The 10,453-nt window shown below is 36.0% G+C and overlaps 1 protein-coding gene and 1 long non-coding RNA gene across 4 annotated transcripts in view; one reads left to right on the forward strand and one right to left on the reverse strand.

Moving 5' to 3' along the window:
• Window positions 1-10,453, forward strand: part of LOC125844869 (immune-associated nucleotide-binding protein 9-like) — a 947,253-nt gene that overhangs the window by 432,741 nt on the left and 504,059 nt on the right. The gene's annotated exons all lie outside the window — the stretch shown is intronic.
• Window positions 3,777-10,453, reverse strand: part of LOC125844872 (uncharacterized) — a 15,218-nt gene continuing 8,541 nt past the window's right edge. Inside the window, exons 3-5 of one of the 3 annotated variants that reach the window (XR_007444200.1) lie at window positions 9,571-9,697; window positions 4,128-4,409; window positions 3,777-4,080 (exon numbers count right to left, since the gene is read on the reverse strand). This is a non-coding gene — a long non-coding RNA (uncharacterized LOC125844872). The remainder of the gene's footprint in view (window positions 4,081-4,127; window positions 4,410-9,570; window positions 9,698-10,453) is intronic. The other 2 variants (XR_007444201.1, XR_007444202.1) reach the window with 2 other exon arrangements.

A 10,453-nucleotide genomic window follows, 5' to 3' on the forward strand; every position in this document is an offset into this window, starting at 1 on the left:
CCCCCCCCCCCCCCCCCGTTTTTTTTTTATCTATTTTCATAAAAAGGTCAAAAGCAATTTTATCACACCATTCAAAGGTTGTGCCAAACATCCTGTTAAATTTTAGAACATTGGTTTGCACCCAAATTGTAGCTTTGTCCTTGATCTCATGTTTCGCCAAAGGTTCTTCCATCCGAATTGGTACCGGCTCCTCATATACTGTAAGATGTCCTGCTGACAATTGACTTTGTTCTTTTCCAGTCCGATTTTCATGTGCATCTTCCATAGAGAGGGTTAGGTCATTTTCCTCTCTTCTTCCATCATTCTGCATTTAATTTCCTTTTGTTCTTCACTTGAATTCTAGTTTTCATGTATTTTCTTGATCTTCATTCTCATAACAGACTCCAGCTCTGTGTTATTGAGAGAATTTGGAGAAAAAAGAGTGTATTCTTGACTTATTTGAGGGAATTTTAAAATAGGACCAACACTTTTCCCTTTAATGAAATTTGGGCTATTAGAGGTTTGGGCTTTAATAGGCCCACAACAATTCCTACCAAATTTCTTTCCTATAAAATTTTTGTGACTGTCTGGGTCCACTCCATGCACATGTGTTGACACATTTCCTTCAAGGGTCATGTGGCTTCCACTAGTAAAAGTGTCAGAGTCCTTGCTAAGGACCACTGGAAAATCTTTTGAAAAAGATTTCCCTATTCTGTCATGTCTCTATCAATTGTAGATTAGGGTTTTCTATAGCCTTTCCTTTCTCACTCCTCATATTGTTGCCTCGATTATTGGGCTCATCCCTTACCTTCCTCCGGTATCTGTCCTGAGCTTCAACCCATAACGGCAGGGTAAATATGAGTTCACCATCATTAATCTCCACTGAAGAAGGAATCTTCTCTCTCAATCCCCACACTCGAATTTGAGCCCATCGTAGATGGTTTTTCAGTTGAGTCTCTTCCTCTGTTTCCAGCCATCCCCCACAGAGATCTCCAATTTGTTTCATCACTTTATCATTCTAAAGCTGCAGTGGTAGACCTATGATATGCACCCAGAACCACTCGAAGTTAGTTTCTGGAAAGCTCCTACCATTGGTGTCCACCATTCTAGAAGTAGAAGGTGATTTTTTCGACCCCACTCTCCTATGAGTATGTGCTTTGCATCTCGTCTCGATTGAAACTCAAATAGGAACTGAGTTCCATTCATGTCATAGATCTTCAGATTGTGGATGCCCATCCATGCCTTTTCCGCCCAGCTCCTAACTTCACTTCTGGTGGGTATCTCAACGCATCCTTGGAATCTTCCCGCCAAACACCTACTAAGGGGTCCTTTTTCTCCTTCAGAGAAAGCCGCCAGAGTCAAGCTCTGTTCTCCAACATTCCATTTGTTTCTTTGTATTATTTCTTTGTAACTATAATTTCCCCTTAGTCCCATAGAAGGGAGACCTCTTTGCTCTGTAATAGATACTTGTACTCCTGCTATTTGATTTATGAATTTGTCTATCTTTAAGACAAGTCCCCCCCATCCTTCATTGAATGAGTTTTCAGGTAAAATAATTATTGTTCCTATCCATTTACTGAAGACAACAGAGATATACTTTCCATATTTATTGAACTCTAAGGTACAGTAAATGCTGGTAGTTGCATCTTTGCATTTCCAAGTCTTAAATGATTTCCCTTTAATGGATGAAGCATCGTTGAGCCTATTGCATAACCATAGGAGTGCAACCCTGTAAGCTTCATCCTTCTCATTTGAAGCCTTGCACTCTCCACCCATTCGTACCAAAAATCTGTGGTTGATCTAGTTTTAGGTAGGTCATATGATTTCCCCCTAATCTGAAGTATATCCTTTTGTCCATGCGGATTAGAAGGATGAAAAAAATTATTCGAAAAGGGAAGGAAAACAAAAAGAAAGTTTCCGGCAGAGGAAGTCCACCGAAAAAAGGTGCCTAAGGCCAAAAGGGTCTTAGGTGAGACTCTCGGTATCCATGCCTGAGAGCATATCCAGGCACTCCGGGGGCAAGAGGAGTTTATGAAACGGTAGATATTGAAATCTGGAGCTTAAAGATAAAAGTAATATGATGATAACTCATGTATGTAGACTGTAATGAAACCATCATATATTAGAATCTATTTATGTCCTAGATATATGAAAATATCTTCATACTGAAAAAAAAAACAAAATTTTCTTTTCATTCAACAAAACAAGTTCAATGACCGTTTCGTCATACTCTATTTGCTTATTATTAGGATGATTGTGCAGAACACAATCTGCAAATAACAACTGGACTCACACGAATGAAGAACCAAAGACCAAGTTAAGGCACTTTACTTTGTTGAATGATGGAGCACAAGCTGCAATCAGTGAACCACAATCGGTGAAGTTGAGTACACTGTCTGACCAGACTAAATCTCATGTATTATAGAAAATCTTAATCAAAATTTTAGTTCTTGTAATTTCTAAATTTTTCTTCCTCTACTTGTTGGCATTTGAAAATAGGAATGATTTCAAGGGATGACTTGTTATCCATAACACATGCTTTGCATAGATCAATTCACATTTTCCATCTTTCTGTGCCTAATTTGATTCTAGAAATTACATTCTATAGTCAAGACTTTAGCCCCCTCTGGAGGCAACTTCATACATAGCATGGTAGCACATCTGTTTTGGGATACAAAATGTCACAAAGGTTCAAATACTTTGACATTTGATGAGTTAAATCTCATCAAGTATATTCACTACATTTAAAGTTAAAAGAGTATAATGCATGAAATTCAAATCAAAGCATAGAGAATTGATTTTGCATTCTCCATCTTTTTCATTTTCTATCAGAGACTCTTTTTTAGATCAAAGCATGGAGAATGAATAATCACGAAGCTATTAATACGTGTTAGCATGTTGCCAACGACAATTTCTTTCCAAGTACTAAAGGGATCAGTTTCATACAACTCTTCTGCAACTTGAATTGTGGGAGCATAGCTAGGTTGGGTAGCTGGCTCCACTGTGACAGTGTGACTAGCACTATTGTTCCAATATCACTTAATATTGTCTAGCAAGATAAGAAGGTAGAATGGGACATACAAATTTAACTATCATATTCTTTACAGCCTATTCAAAGTGAGTTACTATGGCTTTACATGGAAAGGTATACTAAAAATTCAGAAGTTTTTCATGTACCTGTCAAAAAGCAACACCAGGCTATGAAGCAACTAAAAGTGACATCTATTATCAGGATTTGTCAATTAATTTGCAGTCTAGAAACTTATAGCGACATTATCTCTTTATTGTTTCCTAATTTAGTTCACCATCAATAATATTTGGAGAATGGTGTCTGCTAGTATTTTATGGTGTATTTGGATTAAAAGATATCATAGATGTTTTGATGGTATCTCTACTCCTAATAACTCCTCGAGGGCTAGACTTCTTATGAATCTTTTTAGCTAGTGTAAATTCTCTTCTGTAAATTACATGAACTATCTTTGGATTCTGTAAGTTCCCTAATCCTAGACTAAATCTCATGTATTGTAGCTAACAGAATCATTTTGTAACTTAAGTAAACAAATTCAAGAAAATGACTTAGAATTGAAAATTTACTAAAAGTTGACCAACTATCAATATCCAACCTTATAACAGTTGGAGTTGACCATCTACAGTATGTAAATTCACTTTACAGGAACCTTACAAAATTACCGGAAAAGCAACTCTCTCTAGATGGCCAGTGATATTATATACTTTCTTAAAAAGCATGGGAAAAAACATTCGAGAATATGTTTATTGAAGCTGTCAAGGGAAAAAACAATTTCATTTCACAATTCATAGCCATTGCAAGGTTTCATAGATTTATGCATATTGCTATAATTGTACAACCATATTCCTGATATACTCATACACCAACTTGAATTTTCAGTACCATAAAAGATGAGCTCCAACAATAAGATAGCAAAATCAGGAATAAATTATTTAATCTACAAAAGAATAGAGTGAATGAATACTTACATAAGCAGTTTCTGCTTTCTCATTTACCCAACTTTTATCACTTTTCTTGCGATGGGTTCGAAAATAAAATTTTGAAATTGATGGATCTTTTTCAGTAGATTCTTTCTATAATGAAGGAAGATATTTGTGTTATCAACGTTGAATATGATTACCATTCTATTAGAGATCACTTGATGAGGTATACAACCACCTGTGTGAAGTGATGCACCAACATTTGAATCACAATTTTTTTTGTTTTGTTCAGACTTTATCTTGAATGAAGGAGACTCCCAGTGCCTCTTCATCTCCTTAAATACTGCATCCCCCATTCAATGTGGCTTCAGAGGCAAGTTTTTCCTAACATCTTGAAAAAATTGTTCCATCCTTGCAGATGCCCTTTTCTCAAAATTACGTCGTATAACATCAGTATAGTGAGGGAGCCTTTTGAATTTCTTCTGCATATAGCAAATAAACACTACATTAGTTATACAATCTCACACCACCTGTATAAAGAAATGATATCCCTTTTCCAACAAACACATTTATCTGATGTAATACAGGATCCTTTTAGTTGCCCATCTGGCTCACATCACATTAACTTAGAATACAAATTATTTTACGTAATGTGAAACTAGTTCTTTTTTATTTCAATCTAATTTCTTGCATCAACTACTTAGTCAATTAATTATTTATCTATATTTACCAAAAGCCATTAGTAATTGGTAAAACAACAACTAGACTCTACACCCTTCATCATAAAGTTTCATATAACATTGATGCTTACGATGCTTGTGTCAACAGTATCAATTCCTGCAATGCCACTAATGAATGGGTCACATGCCTTCTCATAAATTGAATCCGTTACAGAATGTATATAGATCTATTTCTTATTATTATACAAAGATATAGATAGATAGCATATCTTTAGGAGTTCCTCTTTATTTCTTTCCTTGGTTAGCTTTTAATATTATTGTATTTATACAAGTTTACCTATTGAATAGTATACAAGCTATTCTCTCCAATTCCTTGCACATGGTATCAGAGCATAATCGAAATTGTGAGACTTGAAGTGGTGGTTCTCGAGCCTCACCACTGGTGGTGGCCGAAATTAGCCGATGCTATATTTCTCGTTCATCTGACTTCACAGCTGGTGGTCTGTCTTACTAATTTGACGTTGCCTTAAGATTCCCAATTGATTTATGGTGGTTTTCTTATCATTGGACCACGTTTTGAAGGTTTAACATCAAGATCCAGGTTCTGCAATCTTTCTTTTTGTGATACTTTAGTTTGAATTCCTTTCTCTGCTGCTGTTTGGTCTGTTTTGAGCCAGACTACTGTCTAATCTTTGCTGCTGCTGGTTCAAATTTCCTCTCTGTTGCTTGATTGGTTTTCTGTTCGGAGCCTTTGGCTATTCATATTTTATTTTCTTGTTACTCTGTGAACTGCTGGGTATTCGAACAACCTAAACTTTGTTTTGGGTTATTTGGTTTTCTCTGGTTTTTTCTACTTGAGTTGAGCCATTTTGTGAAGTTGACTATTCTTTTGTTAAAACCTTTATATTGGGAGTTTTGTTGATTTCTATGTTAATTTGTGTTGATATTGTTAGAATGAATGATAATAAGGGAGAAGAATGGAAGAGTTCAGAGAAGCATAATAGTAAGGTTGATGTTGCTCATTGACCATCATTGGATAAAATAAATTTGGTTTCGTCAGAAGATTATGCTAGATTCACCTGGTATCAGAAATCTTCTTCAGTTACTACTTTTGTCAAGTTAGGGAAAGTGTGCCTTATTACCTCTTCAAATAAATGGGTGATTGATTCAGGCGCCACAAATCATATGACATATAACCCTAATACTTTTTCTAACTTCCAGCCACACAAAGCACCATCTCCAGTTATTGTAGCGGATGGTCAACTTGTACCAGTGTTGGATCTGGAACTGTTAAACCAACCTCATTTATTACCCTATCATCTGTCTTAAGTCTCCCAAAATTGGCCTTTAATTTGATTTCTGTTAGTAAACTTACGAGAGATGTTAACTGTTATATCACGTTCTTTCCCGATTATTATTTGTTTCCTGACATTAGAACAAATGAGGTTATTGGTAAATGACATGTGTCTGAAGATCTCTACATCCTTGATGAATGGGAACCTCGGTCTGTTGCATGCTCAGGTGTTATTTCTCCATTTGAAACACATTGTCGATTGGGATATCCTTTATAACCTTTGTTGAAGAAGCTTTGTCCAGAGTTTCAAAATATTTCTTCATTCGATTGTGAAACATGTCGATTTCCTAAAAACCATCGCACCTCGTTAAGTCCAAGTGTTAATAAGTGAGTAGAGTCAACTTTTGAGTTAGGTCATTATGATGTTTGGGGACCATGTCACGTTGTTTCCAAAAGTGGACATAAATATTTTGTTACTTTTGTGGATGGTTTTTCTAGAATGACGTGGATATACTTTATGAAGAATAGATCTGAAGTGTTTTCCCATTTTTGTGCATTTTCTGCTAAAGTTAAGACTCAATTTAATACTATCGTGCGCATACTAATGAGTGATAATGCTAAAGAATAGATGTCAGAATCATTTCAGTCGTATATGAGGCAACATGGGATTCTTCACCAGTCATCTTGTGTTGATACACCTTCTCAAAATGGAGTTGCTGAAAGAAAAAACAGGCATCTACTTGAGACTACTCGGGGATTATTATTTCAAACAAAGGTTCCTAAATAGTTTTGGGCCGATCCAATTTCTAGAACTTGTTTCCTGATTAATCACACGCCATCTACTGTGCTTGTAGGTAATGTACCCTATAACATTATTTTCCCAAATAAGTCCCTATTTTCGGTGGAACCTAAGGTATTTGGAAGCACTTGTTATGTTAGAGATGTTCGACCATCAGTTACCAAGTTAGATCCCTTGCCTTGAAATGTGTTTTCTTGGGATATTCTCGCCTTCAGAAAGGATATCGTTGTTACTCTACTTAACTTGGAAATTATTTAGTATCAATTAATATAGCCTTTTCGGAGGCTACACCATTCATGTATGCACCTCCCATTTCTACGAGTCAGGGGGAGGAAAATGAGTGGTTAGTGTACCAAGTTACCAGGGTCATACTAGAACGATCAAATGATGTTTCTCGTACATCGCCTGATTCTTCAATTGATTCTTCAATTGAGCACCAATCTACTATTATGCCTTCAACGCCAGTTCCATCAGCTCCAACAAGACCGCTTGTTGTTCAGGTTTACTCTAGGAGGCATGAGACTAATGATACCTATGATGCACCAACTCCTTCGTCATCATATCCTCCTCCAAGTGATCCTACAAAAAATATTGACCTTCATATTGCTCTTCGCAAAGGTACATGCACTTACAAATCTATATATTCCATTGGTAATTTTGTTTCCTACGGTCACAGTTATCTCCCGCATCTAGATCTTTGATTGTATCTTTGGACTCTATTTTTGTACCCAAAACTGTTAAGGAAGCTTTGAATCATCCTAGATGGTCTAAAGCAATGCTTGAGGAAATACATGCCTTAGAAGAAAATCACACATGGGATCCAGTAGACTTACCTAGTTGAAAGAAAGCAGTGGGAAGCAAGTAGGTATTCACAGTTAAAGTTAATTCAAATGGCTCTGTGACAAGACTTAAGGCCATACTTGTGGCCAAAGGGTATGCTCAGACTTATGGGTGGTTTATTCAGACACCTTCTCTCCGGTTGCCAAACTCACTTTTGTCCACTTATTCATTTCTCTAGCTGCTTATGTGAATTGGCCATTACATGTGTTGGATATTAAGAATGTGTTCGTTCATGGTGATCTTCTTGAAGAGGTTTATATGGAGCAACCACATGGTTTTGTTGCTCAGGGGGAGTATGAAAAGGTTTGGCACTTGAAGAAGTCCTTGTGTGGCTTGAAACAAAGTCCTCGAGTTTGGTTTGGAAAATTTAGCGAGGTAGTTCAAGAGTTCGGATTGAAAAAGAGAAAATGTGATTAGTCAGTCTTTTACAGGAAATATGTTGCTGGAACTATTCTCCTTGTTGTATATGTCGATGACATTGTCATTACTGGAAGTGATTTTCCAGGCATCTCTTCTCTTAAGTCTTTCAAACATACTAAAGTTTCATACAAAAGACTTGGGACAACTTAAATACTTATTGGGAATAGAAGTATCTAGAAGCAAGAAGGGTATTTTTCTATGTCAAAGAAAGTATATTCTTGACCTCTGGCAGAAACTGGAAAGTTGGTTGTCAAGCCTTGCAATACTCTAATGGTTCCTAATCTGTATCTTATGAAAGATGATGACTATCCATTTGAAGATCCAGAATGGTACAAAATGTGTTTGGGAAATTAAATTATCTCATTGTGACTCGTCCAGATATAGCCTTTGCAGTAACTTTGGTTAGTCAGTTCATGTCCACACCTACAGTCAGACATTGGGAAGCTTTAGAACAAATCTTATGTTATTTAAAAGGATCCCCTGGACTTGGTATATTGTATAGCAATCATGGACATTCTCACATTGAGTGTTTTGTAGATATAGATTGGGCTGGATCCAAGATTGATCGAAGATGTACTACTGGTTATTGTGTTTTTGTTGGTGGAAACTTGGTGTCATGGAAATGTAAGAAACAAAACATTGTATCTTGGTCCAGTGCAGAATCCGAGTATAGAGCAATGGCACATTCTACATGTGAAATCATGTGGATACATCATCTTTTAACAGAAATTGGATTGAAGCATTCTACTTTATCAAAACTTTGGTGTGATAATCAAGATGCGCTTCATATTGCTTCAAATCTGGTATATCATGAAAGAACGAAACATATTGAGGTTGATTGTCATTTTATTCGTGAGAAGATCCAGGAAAACTTGATATCTATAGGCTATGTGAAGACAGAAGAACAAGTAGTTGATTTGTTCACGAAGGCATTGGATGGAGCTCAAGTAAATTACCTTTGCAACAAGCTGGGCATGATAAATATACATGCTCCAGCTTGAAGGGGAGTGTTACAAAATCTATATAGATCTCTTTCTTGATATTGTACAAAGATATATATATAGATAGCATATCTTTTGTTAGTTAACTTCTAATATTATTGTATTTATACAGGTTCACCTATTGAATAAGATACAAGTTATTCTGTCCAATTCCTTGCACATAATCCAACATCTCCAACGATTGTACATAATCTGAAGAGGATGAAGAAATCTTTGAACAAGACATAAGATCACATACAAATGTATGGGTGATTAACAAAAGATTTAAACACATACACTACATAAGAAACTAAAGGAAAAAGTGATTGCCTCTAGAACATTAACCATTAACCGAACTAAGACTTAACAACTATCCCCAAAAATATATTAAAAATGAAAACTAAACCTAACTGGATATGTCGAGAAGTTAAAACCTTAATAGCCATGAAAGTGAAACTCAACAACCCAATGAGCAAGTTGAAGAATTAAATAAGAGAAGCAAGAGCTAAAATGAACCAAACAAAAGATCATAACGAGAGTGATAGGAAATTAGTGAAGACAATAAGCAATAACTCAGGTTAATATCGAAAACATATGACTTGATGTATCATATGTGTATAGTGTCCTTACCTTGAATTCCTCAAACCACATATCATGAGTAAATTCTGGAAACTTCTTTCATGAGGGTCTAGCCAATTCAAATTTACTACGAATCCAACTAGCAATGCCTTCAATAACTATCTTGTGAGGATCAAACCTATATAAAATATAGTAGTTATCAAACATATAAACAGATAAACAATTCAGCTAAGCAAATGTATTATTAAAAGTTAGTCTTATTACCCACCCTCTTCAGGTACAATCCAGATTTGATGATCATTATCCATATTGCCAACTGTACTAGATGAGGTGACTGGAGTCCTATTGGCTACCCATCATTACCCATCCTCTTCAGGTACAACCCAAGGCTTGATTCGAGTGTCTTTCGAAAATAGCATCTCCACCTCCATGAGGTAGTGATAAGGTCTTGTGTACACTCTACTCTCCCCAGACCCATCTTTGTGGAATTTCACTAGATACGTTGTTGTTGTTGAATTCAAGCAAACTCATAATTCAAGCAAACTCATAACTTTAAGGCTAGATGATTTATCTACGAATTCAACATACAAACAAAAATATCTTGTCTTAGTACACTAGGCGATACAGGACCATAATGTTGGTTGTATTGGAATGAATGTAGACTGTCATTATAAAAAGGTGCTATCTAAATTCAACTCATTATCCTCCTTATATAAACTAAACAATTCAAGGAGCACTGAGTCAATTGATTTTCTTGACAAATTTAAGTCAGCACAACATGTTATTCATATGGATTAGAGATAATCGTCTATACTCTGCAGGCTACGTTCTCTTGGTCGTTTCCTACAAAATAGTGTTGAGTCCACACATGCTTAGCAATGGAACAACACAAGTAGACACTGGTTGGTTTTGCTCTTCTTTGACCCGAAACATA

This window comes from Solanum stenotomum, chromosome 11 (genome assembly GCF_019186545.1).
Source record: "Solanum stenotomum isolate F172 chromosome 11, ASM1918654v1, whole genome shotgun sequence".
NCBI lineage: Eukaryota > Viridiplantae > Streptophyta > Magnoliopsida > Solanales > Solanaceae > Solanum > Solanum stenotomum.